The sequence below is a fragment of the Melospiza melodia genome, chromosome 4 (assembly GCF_035770615.1).
Source record: "Melospiza melodia melodia isolate bMelMel2 chromosome 4, bMelMel2.pri, whole genome shotgun sequence".
NCBI lineage: Eukaryota > Metazoa > Chordata > Aves > Passeriformes > Passerellidae > Melospiza > Melospiza melodia.
This window is the reverse complement of record NC_086197.1, coordinates 52,116,473-52,138,191: the sequence shown is the minus strand read 5'-3', so window position 1 is coordinate 52,138,191 and position 21,719 is coordinate 52,116,473. Positions and strand designations below refer to the sequence as shown.

Sequence of the window (21,719 nt, the reverse complement as noted above, 5' to 3'; positions counted from 1 at the left end):
AGAAAATAAATGCTTATAGTACAGAGTTTTCCTGAGGCAGATGCTGTTCTTTGAGCTATTTCATGGTGTGAATTTTAGGTAAGGTTAGTAGAGGGTGCTACAGCAAGGCAGCTGATGAATTGATAGAAATCCTATCCTCCATATACTGCTAATTGAACTTAGAGTCTCAGTGCCTTGCATTCCTCTAAGGACTGCATTCTCTTCATCCTGCTGATATAGTGGTATTGGAATTGCCTTGCTGTGGAGCTCGTTTTCTCACATGTAGATGTTGATATCTGGCTTTAGTCAGAATTTGATACATCCTTTGAAAGGTTACTATTGCTGTTGGAAGCATAATAGAATACATCAACTTTTAGGTCTTCTAAAAATAAGTATGTTATTGAATCAGACACAGTTATATATATATATATATAGTAATATATACAATATATACTATAAAACCATGGTGATCTCAAGGTAGCTTGTGGAAACTCTTTATTAGAGTTTCTCTGACTCTTTTTGTTGAGGCAAAATGTCTCAAAACAAAATCCCATTTAAGCAGTGCTGTGCTATGTGCCTCTCACTTTATTTTTAGACTTGGCTCTCCTGAAAATAGAAAGGGAAAGAGGGAGTGAACAAAAAAGCCCCTCAAAATAGTAATACTACAGATTATTTCTCAGCTTCCCCAATTATAAGCGGGTTGTGGACAGGTGGTCACTGTTCTCTGTCTGACGCAGATGAAGCTTAGCAATCAAAAGCAGTTGTGATTATATGTTGTCACCTTTTTCTTTTGGTGCTACTCTAAGTGTTATTTATATTATTGCACTTACAGATTGTGTTGGATCATTAGGGCCACAGTAAATGCTTAATTTTACTACCAGTCTTTTAGCTGTCATACACATTTTGAAACATGCAGGTCATAACAGTCAGAAATCCCAACCAAAAATCTGTGCCCTGTGCCTCTGTAACCACGTCATGAGAACAGTCCTTCTTGGAAAAGTTAATGACCTAACAAAAAGAAAAGTTGGACATAGGGTTAGGGGAAAGCTAGTGTTACCTCATGGTGTGAATGGGAAATGCAAACAACTGTAATATGACCAAATTGTGTAGGTCTTGATCTGGAGTTATAGGTAGAACTCTTACCTCTAAAGTCACAGCCCATTGTATTTTTCTAGAAAATCATAATTGCTTTTGATCTTAATCTGTCAGTTAAGAAAGTTAATGAGGAGTTTCTGTGCCACTGAAAACTGCACTGAAGTGTAATTGTAAACTCTATGGGAGATCAAAGCAGAGGAGGAAGTGCTATTTTTCAACTCTTTTATTTGAATTCATTGCTTGATCATCATAAGAATTTCTATACTTCAGTGCCCAAATCTGTGCTTTTTCACTTACCTGGTCAAGGAAGCATTTCTATACTCATTGTTGTCCTGTATAAATACCAGGTCAAACAGTCATGGTTTAAAACTTATAGTGTTATATTTGAAATTATTTTCATCTTTTTTGTCAGTAATTCCCCCTGATTGATTACACATCTCTGTCTGTTTTAAAGCCATGTACTAACTTGTCTGTATAAATACTTCCCATTAGAAATTGCTTTAAAAGTTCTGAATTATGATTGTTGCCATAGCAATACTCAGTTAAAGATTCGTAGAATGGGTTTTTATTTTCTTCCTGCCACAGGGGAATTCAAAAAGTAGATTCTAAATCTATTTCATATACAGGGGGTTCAGTAGTAGTGCAGAGGAGATTGCTGGGAGGAAGGGAAAAGTTGTCCAGAGTTGAAATCTGTTTCTGGAGCGCTGACGGTGTCTGCAGTGATGGGAAGGCTTATGGTGTGTGGTCCTATCTATTTGGGTTTCAGGGGACCTTGTCTTAAAGCTGGAACTGATATGGAAAAAAGCACCTACAGAAGAAATCAGGGTTCTTTGCCCATTCTTGTTTTCTCACCTAAAAAATGATGTGCGTTTGTATTTCTTTCTTTGGAGTTCAAGAATCTGGAATGGTGCCATTCTTCTGTGGTTTGCGAATGTAGGCTGGGCAAAAACTAGGCACCAAAATCATCATTCGTTCTTAATATCTTATCAGTTGTCTTCAAAAATCTGTTCTGAGTAGTACCCCTGTCAATATTTAAGTTTTTATTGGAGCATCAGCAACTGCAACCTTAGTAAACAGCTGAAACTCCACACAGTGCTAATTTTTGAATACCTTTGATTAAGTATGATCTGAATTCTAGTTTTAAGACTAGTAGGAGGCCTTGGGAGAATTTGCCTTGAATGAGTTCACACTCTCGCTGACTTTTTCTAGACTTGACTGGTCTAAGAATGCCGAACAGAAACAGTCTAGATTAACTGTATGTGATATTTTGTTACTGAATACTTGATTTGACAAGTATGGTAGTTTACAATGAGATCTCAGTATTTTTATTTCTTCTGTGGAGGATTCCACCTCTTAAAGTCTGAAAGAGCTGTTTGGATTTCATATGGTGTCAAGAGCAGTTGTTTCCACATGCTCAGAGAGCTGTGGGAGTGTAAAAAAAGTAGGACAGTACTGAAGTGAAGAAGAAAAAGAAAAATCAATATTTTGTCTGTATCTATTGATAACAGATGTGAAAAATAGTGTAATATCTGTCTTTACATTTTTCAATGAAAAAAGAAAAAAAAAGAAAAAATAAAAGTTTGAAGAAATACTACTATAATCCACAGTGGCCTTCCTTCTGTTCAAGGAGGGTATCTTTTTTCCCTTCTGCAACTCAAAAAAACCCTCAACTTCCCATCCTTCTAGGAGATTCCGCTCAAGGTTTTGTTGTGTTGCATTTATTTAAAGGGTTATTGGGAGTTGGGGAAATAATTCAGTGCTGCACTTCATGGAAGTTCCCCAGCTGCTATCAGAATCCATGTGCAAACTGAGAAATGAGATCAGTCCTTGCAGCACACTCATGTAATTTTTAAAATCAGAAGGTTGCTAAAAAAAAGTCGCATTTTTAAATAGATTCCTCTTATTTACATGTGGGTTTTTGAGCTGTTATGGTTCAATTCTTCAAGCTCTTAAAGCTCTTGTGATTTGGAAGCAGAAAAACAAATATCAGGCAGCTTGTAGCGATTGCAAGAGCTGCAACACTGAGATAACAAAATATTCAGAATGCAGTCCCTCTTCACTAAGGCCCTAATTCTGTCAATACATGAACCATGCCTTCACTTCAGTAAATCAAGCAATGCTGTAGAGTGGACAATTCTTGGTGTTGAAGTTAAGCATCTGAAAGCATGTTGCCAGGATCAAAGCTGTAGCTTTCTTGGTTTCAAGGGCTTTTGGGTGTTTCTTTAAGATACTGACAATTTAGTTTACTCTGAACTCGTAGGAGACCTATTGTCGTTTAAGGAGTACGTGAGGTCCAATGTTTGGCTTGTTTGTCGAAAGTCCAGGAGAGCTGTTAAAGAATAATCTTATTGAAGAATGTGTAAATCTAGAGGAGGAAATGTGAATGGGAGATGTTGCAAACTGCAGACAAGTCCTGATGCTGATCTCTTCTCTGCTCACCAGTGACAGGACCCCAGGGTACAGCAACAAGCCAGGTCAGGAGAGATTTTGGAAAAGACATTAGGAAAAGGTTCTTCTAATGTTTCGGTTGTGGAATGGGCTCCCCAGGGAAGTGGTCACAGCAGCAAGCCTGACAGAGTTCTAGAAGCATTTGAATGAGGCTCTCAGGCACATGGTGAGACTCTTGGGGCTGCCCTGGGCAGAGCCAAAAGTTGGACTTGATGATCCTGATGGATCCCTTCCAGCTCAAGATGTTCTGTGATTTCATTTTCTTGAGCTTGGAGGTTAGCCAGTGTAAAACACAAAAAAATTGCAGGTTGGATCTCCATACTCAGGCTGAGTTCTTCCTGGTTCATATGTAACTAGGAATTCTTTTCAGATTTCTAATTTCATCAATTGAAACAAAAGCTCTCATCCTACTACAAACTGCATGGGTGATTCCACATTAGAGGAAGGGTATTCCATGTACCTGTCTCTCTCTGCCTTGAGTTGAACAAGAATCTGGTTTGCTGCAGAATAATTTTCCCCATCACCTAAGAATGCAAACATAATGCTTGCTGCAAGTCTACAGTAATCATGATGAGCAGAAGAGTCAAATGTTTCCTTTTACAGTGTTACTGTCAGTTCCAGAATTGCATATCATAAACCTGCTTTCCCTCCAAAAAGCAGCTATGAGATTCAAACCCATGGAAATAAGTACTGGGCCTTTATTATTTATGTACTTCATCTTTTATGGTTTTATTTTTCCCTGCAGTAGTTAAAACTGAAAGTTACTTCTTAATAAAAGTATAGCTCTTCATTCAGTGGTTTTGTTCAGAGTCTGTGTGATTGCTGGAGACTGGGGGTCAGGGTTAAAAGTCTCCATCACCCAGAAGACTTGGTATAATAGAAATGCTTCTCGAAGTGCAGCATTGGTTATGGCAAGTAACAGTGTGATCTTTGAACTGTAGGTGCTTCTTTGTTTCTATTGTGGCTCTTCTTATGATACCAGTAAGGAGGTTTCTGATTCAGGCTCATGTTTTGAGTCAAAGAGAGGTTGAAAGTGGGAGGGGGAAAGGGAATAAAGACTCTCCTGGATTTTTGAGGTTTCTGAGGTGGAATAAATGAAGTGTTGATACTTCTCAGGAGTGAGAAAACACTGTTGGTATTAAGTACTTCTGGGGGGCTTGTTGATGTAGTCACAGAAGGACTCAGGGAGACCATAAAAAACCAAAGATTTAATGGGAGAAGGAAAGAAGATAATGAAAAAGTAGACTAGGCAGCAAAAGAAAACAGGAAAGGAGAAGGACAGAAAAGGGCAAAGAGAAGGCATTTTTAAGTTAACAAATCACCATGGCTCTTGCTGCCACCTATAAATTATTTTTGAGAAAAATGTCTGAGCTGCAGACCTCTCTTGTTCTTTATTCCTTTGGCGCTTGGTGCAGCTGTCATTCATTTTTCCTACATACAGCTAGTTTAGAGGTCCAACTGTTAGATTGTGCTAGGATAGGTGAATTCTTCATCAGTCACTCTTTGTGCAGTGCAGCAGTAAAGAACAGGGCGAATTGAAGACTGGCATATTCAAATTGTTTTAAGAAAATTTCTGCATTAACACAACTTGTGAGTATGTGGTTTGTTTTAATGAGGTAAATAGAACATGATGCTGGAATGGGATCCTTTGTTTTAGGAATCACCTTGTTTTGAACAGTAAAGGGTTGCTGAGTCATAGGTGGTGGTCATAATAAAATGTTACACAGAAATTAAATTGCATTAATATAAATAAAGTAGCCATTTCTACATTAAAAATGGCTGAATTAAAACAGCGTCATTTTAATAGAAAGAAACAAGGTCTGCAGTGTCATGGAACCTGTTTTGAAAGTATAAGAAGAGCAAGAAATATTTATCAGTTCTTAAAAAGTTTTAAAAGGCTGCTAAATACTGTCAGTGGCTATTACTGATGAATTATTATGAATCCAGATACTCTTTGAATTCCATATCAAATGTTCAGGTGCATATTCACGTGTGTGTATGTATAGAAATAATGTATGTATATTTTTCTTTACTAGATATCAGTTGTTGAAAAATATTTTTATTGACTCACAGAAAAGAAAGCTTGCTGTAGCATTCACACAGTATGTTCTTTCTGCTGGCACATTTAACAAATGGGGATTCTAGAGCAGTACCACTCATGGGAAGATGTAGACATTTATTGTCCTGTATTTGATAGAAGGATTTTGGTAAAACGTGAATAAGGAGCTACATAAAATTTAGCAGTGTTAATTTCAATTTTTATTACAGATACTAGGGAGAAAAGTAACTGTGTCAAAAACAAGACAATAAAAGTGGTAGGAGAAATAACCACTTGTATTTGAGCTTTAAACCTGATCCATGAATAGCTGAAAATTGGGTTCTTTTATTTTTCAAGTTTGTCGTAGTATCCTGGTAGATGCTGGGTAAGGAAAGGAGTTTTGGAAAGGAAAGGAGTGTGGAAAGGAGTTTTGACCTATTTGTCTTGATACTCACATGATTAAATGCCAGCTTCCACAGCAGGTGGCTGAGGCAGCAGTTTATTGGCAGCTTTGGATTCAACTTTGTCAATCAAACCAGGACCACTTGTCTCTGTCATGGCACTTTTTTTGAGATGCACTGTGCTGCAATCCCAGCTACAAGAGTTACCTCCCATGCTGGAGGACAAAGTGCCCTTGCAGGCAGCAGGGAGTGTTTCTAGTAAAAGAGGCCAGGCTACATGATAGACCAGTTGTCAGCCATCCTCTATACAAAGCTGGGAGAACTACCAGCAATCACAGAGGGAAGTGCAAGGGGCCTTGCTATGGTTGAAATAGATGAAAAATTTGGAGCAGCCAGAGGTGTGACAAGTAGTACAGCTCATGGAGTGTCCAAGCTCTAATTACTGTTTGTCAGAAATGTGTTTTGTTTTTCATATTTTAACCTTGTATGATTTGTAACCCTCGAAGAAACAGAAAAAACTTCAAAAATGTTGTGGAAAACTTCAGAAAGTGTTTCAAAAACTTCAGAAATGTTGTGGAAATACAACCACCTAGGGGGTTTATTTAATTACCTAAACCATTTCTTGTGTTTGAGCCCAAAGGAACTTTTGTAGTTAGGATTTTATAGTTGTGATAGAAAACAGGTGCATCATTAAGTGTTGGTCTTGCACATCTCTTTCTGACGTGTTACCTGTTACCTTGCAGAGCAAAACTGCCTGGAAGGCTGGCGCGTTGTTATTTCCTCACTTCACCAGCATGACCTGTTCATTCCTATTTTATGCAGTGATTGCATTCTCTTCTTGCCTTGTCATTCTCAAGGGAAAGTTTCTGGTTGACTAATTATGCCCAGAAGCATATGGTAGCAGGGCAGCTTCATGCACATTTCCAGTATCCTTGCCTTTGAAAAAGTTAAACAGCACCATTCCCATCTCCTCTTGAGGAATACATATTACTTTTTTCAGTGCATGAGAATATTGTGTGTGATAGAAGGGCCCTTGATTAGTCAGGTGGCAGGCTCCCATGGCAGTTTTTTTTTTTTTTTTTTTTTTGATGGGTCAGAAAAAAAGGAAGTGAATACTTATACTTGTTCATTGTTTACAAACACAAGAAAAACGCTATGTTGAGAGCAAAAGAGATGAACAGCAAAATGAATGTTTGTTCATTGAAGGCTTTCTGGAAAAACTGGACAAATGGGAAAAATCTAAATTTTCTCTTGTGCCTGGATGATTTTCTGGAGGTTCACAGCTTGTGGTGATTGGGAGTGGGGCTGTGGCCAAGTCTCATCCCCAATGGGCTGCAGCTGTGAGCAGCAGGTGAGCAGCATTGACAGCAATGAACCATGGAGTGCCCAGGGGCACTGACCCATCACCCAAGGGAACAGAGGGCACACAGGTGCAGTGCATGGACATGAGGGGTATGAAGGGTTGGGCTAAAGAACAACAGGAGCAGGTGCTTGCAGCCTTGTGGAGTGAGCTGGTGTTATTCTGGATGGGCAGGAACCTGAAGCCTTCTGATGTGGTGTGGTGTTACTCTGTCTGGGCAAATGCTTAAAGCTTTCTGAAATTGTATGGTAATACTCTGTGTATTGTGGCTGTCGCAGCTGTGACGTATGCTGTGACAATTTTCCATTCAGAAAGTTGTATTTCAGGATAGGAGTTTGATCTGGGAAATGGCATGATTCGGGATAGCAAGGTGAGAAGATAATTAACTGAGCTATGTAAGGTCTTCATTACTTAACTTGCTGCTTGATTATAACACAGCTTGGCAAGTTCAGTCTGTCCAGGATTCCTAGGGAAATTTGCCATTTCTCCTAATGCAGGTATGGTTTTTATTTTGACCTCGGGAGAAGTAGCAATCTCTAGAAAGTCCTGCTGTTTTGATACCCACAAAACTAAATAGTACATAGCTATTACGAGACTATAATGCACAACAGCAGCTAGGATCTCAGCTCTGTCTTGGAGTGAGAAGCAGAATGATTCTGGAAAAAGATCTATGGACAAGCGAAGGACTTGTCTCTGCTCATAAAATGGTAATCAACATAGTCAGTGAAGTGTGATGTAAACCACTGCGGGACATGCCCGCAGTACTTTACATTGCATTTGATAATTTGCAAAACAGAGCTTACTTATTTATCACCAGTTCTGTCATATTGCGTTTAGCAATTTGACTTTCTCTTGTGTCTTGGCTTTCCCTGCCAGATTCTGGATCTAGGAGTCCTGTATTCCTTTCACGGGGATTTTCTAGTGTGCACTCAATTTGTTTGAAACCATCAAGTCAATTACTGCTGTTGGTGTTTTGTATATCTGCTATTTGTGTTTTTAATGAGGATAGTCAATATAGCACATTCTCCATGTTTAGCACATTATCCAAATTCTTTTATAATGGAGATGGATTTTTAAGCAAAAAGCTGGGCATGGAGATTTCTTGTTACTGTTGATTTATGTGGCAATACATTGTGATATTTAGGTTTATGCTGTACTGCTATATAAAGTCTCTAATAATTTCGTTTCTAAGTACTATTGCATCCATTATAGCATTATCAGTAAAGCTTAAGATAACGAGGTAATTACTCATACATTTTCAGGAAAACATGTTTTGTTCGTCATTGCTTCTTGTTGGGTTCTTAAAATGTTTATGTGACTGTCTTAGGTGACTGCTCTAGGCACTAGATAACTTTGTGGAAAGAACAATATATTCTCATATTTTCTGTGTGGGTAACAAAGAGAGGATAGACATTGGCATGAAGTTGGTTCTGGTTGAAGTCTGTGTATATAACTCATAACCCTTCTTGCAAAGAAAGGGTATAATGAGAAAAGGTAAAAAATGGGTTTACTTATTTGTAGGTTTTAGTTTCTGTAGTTTGAGAGACTTCAATTCTATGCATTCTAGTGAGTAAAACTTCATTACCTGCATAGCTTGCATGAAAAATTGAATGAATTATTAAATAAAACAATAAATACAGACTTCTTCAGAAGTATCAATTAGAGGTTGAAATTTTTTTTTATTTCTTCCATGAAGCAGAAGTACAAGCTACCCAAACTGAGTCAGTAGCCTCCTCCAGCTCAAAATTGTTAAGGTATTTGGTTTAAGACCCCATTTTAACCTTCTTTAAGAGCATGTTTTTTGCACAGACTAACTCAACATGTTCCTGCTCTGTTCTACACTAAGAATTTTAGAAGAAAAGTTAGCTTTCTAGCAAGTGTTGGACATGAGATCTGTGAAAATGGGAAAGAAAATCCCAAAGGAGGAGAAAGAAATCCCCTTAAGGTGAATATCCTGTATATGCAACTCGTTTCATGTGGTTGAAGTGCTCTTTAGAATAGATGTGTAGTTGTCTAGAGGTTTGTTTTCCACCATCAGTGGACAGGAGAAATATGTTAAACATGTTCAGTGCCAAAATTTCCATCTTGTCTGTGAGTCTGTTCTATATGATTTACAGCAGCTTGATCCAGATTAAAGTTCATGGGCCAGTCTGGCCTGTAGCATGATTCCTTCCATTCATCCTCCCACCTTTTCCTTGGAGAAGATGGACAGTGACTCTTCTGGGCTGGGAAGTCAAATGATTCTATTTATATAAAGGCAGCTCCTTGGAGCAAGACCTGCTACCACAGCAAGACTGAATAAAAAGTGATGGAAATTAAACAGTGGCGTGCCTCACTATCCATGTCTTGTGTGTTCCAGTCAGAGTTTCCTCTAGAGTAGCTTACAGCTAGGATGTAGGAGTCTCGTAGTTGTGATCTGGAAGTTAAATTGCACAAATGGAGTCGTGCAGATTTGGGTTATGATTCTCTGAAGACATATACTCTAATCTGAAAGAAACAGTGCTACAGATAAGGGTAAGAGAATCTACCTGAACAAAGAATGACTTCTGGCTTTATATGGAGACAGTTTGTGCAAGACTTTGACAGATTTTTGCTTTGCTTTTGGCTGAACACCTGTAGGGGTTGTGTTAACTCAGCTGAAGAATTACTTGCCATGTTTTCTGATTGGTTTCCACCTCATTCAAATATCATTTATTCTGTGCTTAACACTGTCCTTAATTAGTTCTACTGAGGTACAAAGAACAACTGTTGTGTGTTGAAGTACCTTTACTGTTGAACTAATTTTTGGCCATGCCCAGAGCTACCCAACAGCCATCAGGACGTTTGACAGCCAGGATGCTGGAAGTCTTTGCCTGTACCATTAGTCCCCCTTCTTCCCTCTCTGCCTGCATTGCTGCCTCATTGTCAGTTCTTCTTGCTTATTTATCTTTTCTCATGTTGACTCTTAGGTTTAGAATTTCTCTCTGCATCAGAAAGCTGTTCTTACCTTATATGTATTTGTAAAGCCTGGTTTTCTTGACTGAATTCCTCCTTAAAACACACATCCTCTGCAACCCCATCGTTGTGTGCATGAAAGAAAAGAATAATGTTATAATATATTAAACTAAAATATATTTTAATTAGTTTAATTATAATTAGTTTAATATATAATATATTAAACTAAAATCTATCAGTTTCACTGCCTGTTCTGTACTGAGTACCTCGTTAATGTTCCCTCTTTTTGTTGTATATTTTAAGTTTGTTTGGGCAGAGGTCATCTCTTTCAGTGGTTATGTTAGTTGACCATAGTAATAGGATCCTCTTAAAATTTAGCTTTTGCCTTTCATGCTGTAACTGTCTTACAGAAGGGATCAATACCACAGTATTCACCTTCAAGTGAAAGAGTTAGTTGTTCTTATTCTGCTGGACAACTTTTCTCAACTCTAATCTGTCTGCCATAATCTAGAACCCCTTTTCAAGGGAGATCAGTAACTAAAATGAAGAGTTATTGCAGATCAAGAGAGAGGTGGCTTGGCAAAGCTGGGTGAGATTAGCATACTGCAGGCTTTTCTTCTGTCAATGCTGCAGTTTGCTCATTTTGTGAAACTTACAAATCAATGTAAGGATAAATAAATAAAATTTTAAGTATTGACGATTACAGGATTGTGTTTGGAGTAATTGTGATGAGTATTTACTGGGGATTTTGTACTGCTTTTGACCTGGCTTACTAATACTGTGTTATATTAGCACTGCTGTATTCCTCACCGACAGTACCTTTCCTCCCCAGAAAAGTAATCTGAAACAAGCAAATTTAGGTCTGTTGATAACATATCCATTCTTCTGAGTTACCTTCTTTGAACTGCTTCAAATTAGTCCACATGTTCCTGTGGTGTTGCTACAGGGTATTTGGATGACTGAGAAGGACAAAAAGAATTTTGCTTAATTGTACTTTTTAGACTTAAAGTATTTAGGGAATGGGGAAGAAAGTTGTGTTGTACTGATTTTATGTAGGTTTTCTCTTGTGTTGTAGATCCCTTGAGTAATTATCCTGATAAATAGGGCACCATTTTTTTATTTGCCAACTGTAGAGGTCCGAAGATGACATGATTAGTGTATAAAGCTATTATGTAAATCCTCTTTGCCCCAGTTTAAGTTAATGCTCTACATATGGCATGCCTGGTAGGATGAGAATTCTTTCCTTATTCAATGCATAACTGTGCTGTGCTGCTCTTGGTGTGTTGCTAGAATAGGAGAGGTGGTCAAGGGGTTTGTAAGTATTGAAGCAATCATTTTAGTTTTTCATGTACAGGATACAGATGACTCACTCGTTCTGTGTTTTAGCACTGACATGAGACTGTTCTGTAAATAGCACATGTTCAGAAATAGGACATCTCCCACCCCCATTAGTATCAAATCAAGGTAATGTAGCTATTTAGTTTTGAAACAAAAAGCAGGAGGAAATTTCAGCACTTGTGGCAATCTAGAATTGCTGTCTGAGATAAAGGAAAAATATATTTCCACTTCTTGACAAGAAGTTAGATTACTAGCTATCATCTAGTAGATAAAGAAAAAAGAAATAAGGGTGACTTAATTTCCAAGAAGACTGGTAGGAGAGGAACACAGGGTTTTCTTTTTTTCTTTTGAAACAGGACTTCAAGATTTTGCAGTAAAGTCTAAGAGTTTCTGAAAAGAAAAATGTCTGATTGGTGAAAGTGGTTTACAGGGTAGTATGCTGATAGCTGGAGAGTTTGAAAGATGTTTTGTTATGCTATATGCTTTTTTTTTTCTTTTTTTTTGTATAGAATAGTCCTGTTGTGACTAAGAATTCCTTGATTACACAGCTGAGAAAGGAGAGTCACACCTTGATCCCTCTCCTGGAGAAATTCTGGATCCCTATCACATTTACCTGTGTCTCTCAACTTGGATACAGAGGAGGAATAAGAAAGAACCCAAATCAAAGAAGGGAATGGAAGGCAAGCATGAAGTCCTGCGCCTGACATGGAATTAACTCAGAAGTAACTACAGGATGGGGGCAGACTGGGTGGAAAGTAGCTGTGCACAAGATGACTTGGGAACCCTGCTTGATGACAAGTTGGACATCAGTCAGACGTCCTCAAAGCAAAGAAGGACAGTTACATGCTGGGTTGTATTAGCAAGAGTGTAGCCAGCAGGGTGAGGTAGATGATGATTCCCCTCTGTTCAGTGTTCCTGAGTCTGTGTGTACAGTACTGGGCCTAAGTTAGGGCTCTACAGCACAAAAACCACATTTCCAGACTTGCATGTGTGTAGTGGTGAGCTACTGATAACCTTTGAGTAGATTTGGAGGATTCTGATACTTAAGCAGATTAATATGAATAATAGGATTCTGTATCCCAGCTACCTGTGCTGGTTGTGTACATGCTCTCCCTGACTCCAGAGCAGCGTCTGGGCGGCAGCTTCTCTGTCAGCTGAGGGCTGGAGTGCCTCACCCTGCTGTGTTTCAGTCTAGGGTACAAATGTGGATACGTGTTGTTTCTTAGCACTTAGTAAAAGTTAACTGCCTGCCTCCTGGTAACCTGTGCACACATCACAGGTGAGGATTAACCCATTTAGTTGTACCTTGCAGCAGCACAGCTACTTTCTAAATCATTCTGAATCAAGTTCACATTAGTATTTACCTCATATGTTCACTGCTGTGAAAGAATGACCAAAATCTACTCAAAGACAGAAGATCCAGTTTTATTTATGAAAAGATACAGTATATTTAAAAGCTCCACAGCTGCTGCCTGGACATCTCTTTTACTACTTTACACATACTTTTGCTCAGTCTCCCATCGCCCAGTTTTCAGGTTTAAGAACTCCACTTCCAGGAGTTCTTAAACCTTCTTCTCTTTTTTGGGATTAATTCAGTGATTCCCATGGTGAATGAGATTGTTCCTATTTATAGAATAGCCTTCAACACACGCTCAGTGCTGAAGTTTGTCACCAATGCAGAAGAGTAGATCTCTTTTTAAAGAAAGTGAAAATACAGAGCTGTCTACTCTGTAACTCTTTATGTAATGAGAGCATGAGAAAGGAAACATGAAAACAACATACAGAAATGATTAGGTGGTGATTAAAGTGTAATCTACATCTGGCCTGAAACCTTAATGAATGCTCTGCTGTTGTTTACAGTAGACATGATAATGCAGGGTGTGTAGGGAAGGCAGGCTAGCTCTTGGGAAGGGGTGTATGTATAGACATGAAAATTACCATTTCTGAGGTGAAAGCAAACTGCAAAGCATTTAATGTGTTGGAACTGCACAGACCTGAAAATCCCTACCTCAGAATATTGAAGTAACCAGCCCATGAAATTGTAAGTCTGCTGGTTATGATTTTTTTAGAATTGCCAGATAAGAGGTTGTTTTATGTGGCTAGAAAAGGGTAGCTGTGGTGTCTCTCTTTTAAACCAGAGCACAGATATTCCCTTGACTGCATTCCACTTCTTATTTTGATCTCAGTGCATTAGTTTAGAACATACTTTGAGGAAGGGATTGCTTACAGATATGGAGGTGAACAGCAAATGATAAAAAATGCATCAGGAGTTTAGCATGGGAGGTGCTAATACCACACTAATCTGCTATCTAAAATGGCAACTAATTTATAAAAAGGAGCAGGAGTCTTTATTTGGATTTCAGAATATGATGTTACGTGGGTAAATGCTACTGAAGATGAAAAAATTCAAGTTTAAAATAAAGAGTGAAAGGTGGAGAGAGAAATGACTGATGATGTGGAACACTGGAATAGTAGACAGAAGTGAAAAGAGATGAATTATATGGATAGCATGCAAATGTAAAGCCCCCATTTATGTGTTGGAAATGCTGTTGTTTGAAAATGACCAATGAAGGGAAAGAATGGAATGGGGTTGTTAGCTGCAAGGTGGTTATGAACTGTGTATGTTTTGTGATGCAATCCTAAAGGAGAGCAAATATGATCTTAAAAAGAATCAGGCAGGAAAGGTGGTTTTGCAAAGTTGGGAAATACTGAAACTATTGTACTTCTGTAGCTTCCCTGCAATGCTGTGCATCCAGAACACTACATACTGTGTTCAGAAAAGGTGATTGTAATGTGGAAAATGAGCAGAGGGGAGGTATTGCTTTGGCTTGTCTGGTTATTGAGGTAGTGGCAGAGGAGTGGTGTTCTGCCTTCTGTGACTGCCTTGTGGAGAGAACAGCACAGCTCTGGGAAGAGCTGTGTCTGCTGAAAGGAGGTACAGTGCCATCCTTGGGGTCTAAAACACATTGCCAAAAAATAATTTTCTGGATTATGAGAATATATAATTTTATATATTATTATATTTTTATATTTATTTTTATACAGTATATCTTATATATTATTATATCTGTATTAATAAATATAATATTTAAATATTTTATATAAATATTTGATAAGATTGAAGATAATATTTAAGTGTGTTAAAAAGACTGCTGTGTTAGAGCCCCTGGTAAGTTTGCATGTTATCTTAAAATGGACAGCATTGCTGCTCTTGGAGAACAGGGTGTTTCTACTCTTTCTCATTTGACCTGGTGGCAGGAAAAATTACAGTTGCAAAGTTAGAATGTTTCTTGGCTTGAAATGCACAAAGATGTTGAGGACGTTATCTGGATACTTGCATTATTTATTGAAGGAACCTCTTTTAAACTCTGAACTATAAACAGAAGTGAGAGAGTTCTTGAATCCCTTCTCCCTGACATTCTAATTTGGCATTCATTCAGGATGGCAGGGAAGATCAGATCTCTGCTTTCATGACACCCTCAACTAGTTGCTTTTCAGACTTCTGTCTGATACCTCTTTACAGATCTTCTGGGTTTTATATCAGTAAAGAGTTGTCATAACTCTGACTAAATTTCTCCCTCTTTTTTTGATGGTTCAGTTTTCAATTTCTTCCAATGTCAAAACACTATTTGTTCTGCTAACCACAGTGCTCAATAGTATACTGAGTATGGAATTTAAATGTAAAACAGGATGCTTCATAAACAGCTGAACTAATGAGGACTGATTTTCTATTGAAATGTATCCTGTTATCCTAATTTACCTCTCTACAAAACATTCAGAGATCCCACTCATATCTCCTACTTACTTGGAGAATTAACAACAGACAGGGTGGTTAGTGCAAACCCATTTACATGCTAAAGTGTTGGATAAAGATTGAGGTGTAATTACCTTCCTTCACTGGCAGTGCTCACTTTTTTCTTTTTGTGCTCTGTTAGTTGCCAATTTTCAGAAAACTAGCAAGAATTTCATCTATTGAAGATGTCGACACTGTCAAATTTAGATGAAATTATCCAGAAGTTATGAATAGGAAATACCTAGAGAGACAAGCATTCCTTTTTACAAGAAAAGAAGTTGAAGACCTTCAGAGGAAACAAATATGCAGTCATTTCAGATCTCAATCATACCTAATAGAAGAGGTGAAAGTCTCTATGTGTTTTCCTCCACAAATGATTTAAAAAATACAGCTCAGAAAAGTCTTGTGAGGGGAAAAAAAGGTGATGCAGAAAGTTGTGCGGTGCAGGAGAGACAAGTTCTGATTATGTCTCTCTATCTCAATCCTATGTGCTAGATACTTGCAGGCAACAAAAATATTTCTTTTGTTGAGACATTGAGGTATGCAGCTTATTTGAATCTGATTTCAGACAGTAGGAATAAAGGACTGGCAACCTTGTAGGTATTTCTAGATGATTGGTAAAAGCAGAGGAGATCCTGGAGAATCATAAAGGACTTGTTCTTTTTCCCTAAGTCTGAATTATATAGTCAGGATCTGGATTTTTGCTTACTGACATTGTTGCTGTGTAACACTGAGTTGACAGATTCCACTGGATCTACTCTGTATTTGGTTAAACAGTATCTGCTTCTTAGTTTTCACCATTCTGGTCAACCCACCCATCTTTCTCTAAGCTAACTAAATGATAGAACTGGATGAAAGAGGACACATTTTGAGATAATTTGGCTCAGGAGGCTTGCTCTCTCCTTTTTACCATCCAAGTGGACAAGCTGTTGATGTTCTTTTAAAAGTCCTTATGATACATGAAATACCTGATGTTTTTCAAGAAATTTATTTCCTGCTTCTAAAAATGCTGCATGTATAGTGTGTATATTTTAAAATGTCCGCCTATTTATTGACAAAAATGTGAACACTGTAGATTTAAACAGGTTGTGTACATTCTTTTTAATACAAATGCAAACTGTGTATATACTGAGTAAGAAGCGTGTGTATGTATGTCTGTGCATAATTCCATGTTTCCATAGGTGGGTTGGATGGCTTTGGAGGTGCTGAGACACAAACAAAATTTTGTTTTATGCTTCCAAATAATGGGATGCTGTTAACAAAGTTCCTATTTTTGAAGTTCTGGATTATGTGAAAGTGAAAATGTTTAGGATAAATTTTGGTTACTTGATGTTTGCAGACCACAAACTTTGCATGTTAGGAGAAACCAGTTACAACAGCAACTGAATCTTCCTTTTTCTATGTGCTTTGAATTTATTGAAATTACGAAGTAACTTGTACTAATTGGGACAGTTTGAGTATTTTTTTGGCCCCAAGTGCTTTTCACAGCCAGAATAAGGAAAATGGGAAATGGAACACGGAGGATGTGAATCCTTTCACCCTTTTGGCTTGGCAGAGCCTGGATGTCAAACAATTGAACAAGGGGAGGAGTTCCTACTAGTCTTCCTCACTTAGCTATAGATTTCATACACCTGCTGTTTCTGGTGTTGTTTTTTGGCTGTAAAGAGAGAAGGTGTGCCTTAGTACAGTATACGATACAATTCCCCTTCTCCTCCTAAATTCTCATCTCACCTTGTCTGTGGATTTGCTGATGATCCTAGATGATCTCTGCCTCAGGTTTCCCTTCTGTTTGGTGGATGACGCTGCTTTCAAGATGTGATGAGCAGCAGTCAGGAGAGGGCCTGTGGGTGAGCAGGGGAATTGAAACTTCATTTTTTAAGCAATGTATATGTTGCAAAGGGCAGGAATCTATGTTCTGTAGTCCTGGGTGAGTATAAAACTACTATTGCAGAAGATTAATTTTCAAAAATTCATTTGCTTTTAAGGACCAGGCAAGATTATCAGTCTTGAGTGTAGGCACCTCTAGCATAGTACCATGTTTTACAATTTAGACTTAGGATTTTTCTTCTGTTGGCTTTGCTGAAACATGTAAAAAGGAATAGGCATAGACTTTAACTCAGGCTACTTTTTATTTGGAAGGCTTCATTTTTATGAAGGGATTAAATTAAACTATATAACTATAAAGGATGTATATACATGTGTTTTGATTCTTACAGGCTTTTTCATCCTTTCCCTTTGCTTTGATTTCACAGACAGCTCTGTATGAATGATTCTTGGAAGAAGAAGAATTAAGTGGTAAAGGTGCTTTTCTCCTTAGGATTGCTAAAAATGGTTGTTCAACTATGATGCTATTTCATGTTCTAATAGAAAACTTCAATTGAACATTAAGATTAGAATTCAGATACCCTTCAGAATAAAACTGAGAGCTTGTTTTGTTTTCCTCTAGGTCAGTAGCAAAACTTTTATCCTATTTAGTGAGAGTATAGCTGGGCTTTTACTGAGCATTTCTAGAGATCTCAATTTTATATGTTGCCTAAAGAAATACTAGGGTGGAAATGGAAGATTTTCACACAAGGATTAAACAAACCAACCCTGTCTTTATCTTTGGGAAACTGGCCAAATACAATGAAGGTTACTGGGATAACCTTTACTCTGTCAGCATAGTGCTGCCAGCTTCTCACATCATGCTTAGCTGATCCTGTGCACCTTGTTTTGGATGTCAAGTTTTCAGTGAACTGGTTTACAAAGTCGCAGATGAATTTTTGTAAGACTTCAGATGTCTAAAATTAGAAAAGTTACGGTAGGTTTTGTGCACTGTAAGCCAGGATTTGTACAAAGTATGTGTTGGCCGTATCCAGTTTTGTTTTTGGTGTTCTTCCCTACCTGCTTCACAGTGCTATTGAATCTTTGTACCCTGAGAAGTGTGTGCCAACTACAGAGGTACAGCACAAAACCTTCTCTAGTATCATCTCGTTAAAATCATGGGGTAGATGGTCCAAAAATTAAAAAACTAGTGGCCTACAGAACCTTTAAACAGACAATTTTAGAGGCAGGTAAAACCTCTGCTGCAGGGACATGCCCTTTCTTGATGGTTCTTTCTTTTGAATGGTGATGCCAGAATGAAGGAAGGATTTCAAATTGATACAAGATGCCCAACAGGTACTGAAGTTATTACTGACAACAAAGTAATTGCACAAGCTTTGTTCCCGTAGGAAACTTAATTAAAAACACAGGTGAGGTTTGGCTTTAACAAGGTAGTAGCATGCATTTTGCTCGTGGCATGTGTTTTCTCAGAATGAGAACATTGTAATACTTTTGTTACAGTGTTACTCTAGCTCTGTTTTGTGTTCTGGAAGCATTCTTTTTCTGTTTATTGAACTTTTCACCACCACAGGTTGTTTTTTTTTTTTTCCCCTTAGAATTCTTTTCCGTTTTTATCAATTAGCTAAAACTGGCTGCGTTTGTTCTATTCCATCTTCTGTTGTCCCTGTGGACTGAAATGTGTGTTGAGCTTATAAACCCCTTGGACTGCCCAGAGACCTAACTGTTTGTGCAACCAGACTTTTTAATCATGACACTCAGTTGGAAAGAATATTTAAAAAAGCGCATCATCTATACTCTAATGCCAGAGGCGAGCTCATACTCACATTGAAATGTGAGAGGTGTTTAGTACAAAAATTATATATGTGTAACTATATATACAAGGGTTTGTTCTCCTACTTAATATTGATGCTTATTCTTTTGTGCTCTTAAACTGGTTAAAATTCTTATCTCTTGATAGACTACAAGCATAAAGAGCAAATCAAATGGCTGTGAAATTACTTTCTCTCAGAAACTGTCAACAAAGAGCTATTCTCTCACTAGATCATGTATATCAATTTTCTTGCAAGCATGATATGAAAATATGAATTTTTTAGGGTTTTTTTGAATGTTTTTCAAAATGTTGAGTATCGTTGCAGTGGAATAGGAGATTTTAAGTAGACATTGATTGTTTACTTTGATTAGATGTAAATAATATTGGGTTTCCCAGTTACTTCAGACATTGCAGACATGTGTACATAATTCAGTAGTGATCAGAAAAATGTAAATAGCTTACTTGATTTCTTTCTTTTTCCTTTTTTTTTTTAAGAGGAATGGTAGTAGGAATATGGATTGCATCCTCTTAGCTTCTACAATAGGAATTATTATACTACTGGAGTTAGGGTTGGCAGTTAAGTAGGCAGCCCTTTCATTCTCCTCTTAGGCCTTAATATTTGGGTCACCAGGGCAGAGGACTGGACTGAGAAGAGAGTAACTACACAGACTGTCTTCTAAACCTTACAATATGTCATCTTCCAAGTACAACTGCGTCTCAAAGGAATCCTGGTGCTTTATATACATTATCAGTTTGGCTGCACCTTACTTGATTAGAGCTTTTTGAGTTACTAGTATTCAGACCACTGTGATAGCAAGTGGTAAGGGCTGTAATGAGTGATTTGTAGGAAACATGGTAATAATGAGAGCTTTGAAAGCAGGTGACTGAAAGGGCAGTGGGATGGTCTTTATCAGTCTCCACATATGGTAAACAATCTCAGTCAACCCCCAGAATAACTCTTGGGCAGCTGCTGCTCTTTCAGCTGTTCATTAGCTGCTACTGGAGAAGCCCCTGCACTCTCAGGGAATGTCACTGTATCCTGCAGCTCTGGGTACCTCCTGCTTAAGCCAAAGCTGCTGAATTTCAATTCTGGCTTGGTATTTACAGACCCCAAATGTGACTGCAGTGTAGAACACGTGAAAATCAAAGCTCTCTGTCATTAGGACAAGGTGCAGAAGTGACAGGAATAGGAGTGAGCTGAAGGTGGCTGCTTTACACCTCTTCTTCTGTTAGCAGTGGAGTATCATTTGAATTAGAAAAGTTGGCAGTTTTTCATCCCCTGTCCTGGATGTTACCCTTTTGAAGGAGGTTGCTCCTTCCCCATCCCCAGTAGTGTCCTGGCATTTGGATGTGGGAAGGAATTGTTCTATTTCAAACAAAAGAATATCTATTAATGATAAATGAATGTTAATAAATTTCAATGTATGTATTATATATATTTAAAGAGGTTCTGTAGAAATAATTTTAATGAGGTAAATTATAGTCCTGATTTAATTTTGTGTCATGCAAAGGATTTTATCAATATGAATTCATGTTTCCTGACTGCAAAAAAGAATTCACAAGAAGAAAACCTGAAAAATTATCTTGTTGTCTCAGAGGGTTCTGTTTTCCCATCTCTCTTAGTTATGCCTTGCTAACAGCATGGGTTTGGGACCTTACAAAACCCTGTGCCAAGCAAAGTGGTTTTTAGTCTTTCCAGACTGAATTCCCATGTAAATGGTTTCACAACTTAATTACCAATACCTTTTATCCTGTTTGATCTGGTTGTCAGATATGGAGACAACTGCAGCATTTATTCATATGATTAGACCCTTGCCCAGTCTTGTGGCCACCTATCAATAGTTACGATATGTGATTTATATTAAGTAAATCAGTTTTGTCTTGGAAAGTGCATGAAGCTTTGTAGCAGACTCCACAGAGCTTGGGAGAGCTCCATGGAGGATTGAGACTTAACAGTAGGAACTGCTGAGTCATGATGAGACAGCAAAATAAGCTCCTGTCTTCTGCCCCTGGCCCCCATAGCTTCTCTCTGTAACCTCATAGGCCACTTCTCCTTGACCATTACTATTGGACAAGTTTGGATCCCCCATACCCTATAAAAAGGGGCTGGTTTAGCCCATTTGACAGAAGAAGAGCTGTCGCTGGAACCCTTCACAGACTCCCCAATAAACCATCGCTGTGGAACTGCCAGGACCTCTCCTTCTCCTCTCTTGTGTCTGCTTCTGCTTCAGCTAAAGGCGCCCTAGCAAGCAGGCAAAGAGCTGAAATCCTAAGAAAGCTGGTAATCACTAAAGGGCTGACAATCACTGAGCTTGCTAAGGGTAGCCTGCAGCAACGAGCTAACTGGGTATTCGGGCACTCTGAGGGACTGAGTTCCCGGACCATCCTGCATCGCTCGGTTGATAAGGCCAAGATCAGGGCTTTATCATAAAACTTCTTTCTACTTTCTTGAAGATGGAAACAAATAGGTTTCATGAGCTCTGTGTGGGTTTTATATATGTGCTGACAATCTGGTCAAGCCATCAGCAATTTGTCTCTTAGTTCCAGTGGATTTAAACTGGGATGGAATTGTGATTTTATTCTTAAAAATATTGTTTCTTAGTGTCAGAATTGATAAGACTTTGTAGAAAATGAAGAAAATAACATTCTGGTACCTGTTGCTATTCCAAGATTCTGAAGGAGTCACCCAGCTCATTATC

At 38.2% G+C, this 21,719-nt stretch overlaps 1 protein-coding gene across 4 annotated transcripts in view; it reads left to right on the top strand.

The window, feature by feature from the left end:
- LARGE1 (LARGE xylosyl- and glucuronyltransferase 1) overlaps positions 1 to 21,719 on the top strand; it is a 284,069-nt gene that overhangs the window by 34,781 nt on the left and 227,569 nt on the right. Inside the window, exon 3 of one of the 4 annotated variants that reach the window (XM_063154401.1) lies at positions 12,103 to 12,477. The exons of the other annotated variants lie outside the window; for them this stretch is intronic. The gene's annotated coding sequence lies outside the window, so the exon portion shown is untranslated. The remainder of the gene's footprint in view (positions 1 to 12,102; positions 12,478 to 21,719) is intronic. 4 annotated transcript variants of the gene reach the window in all.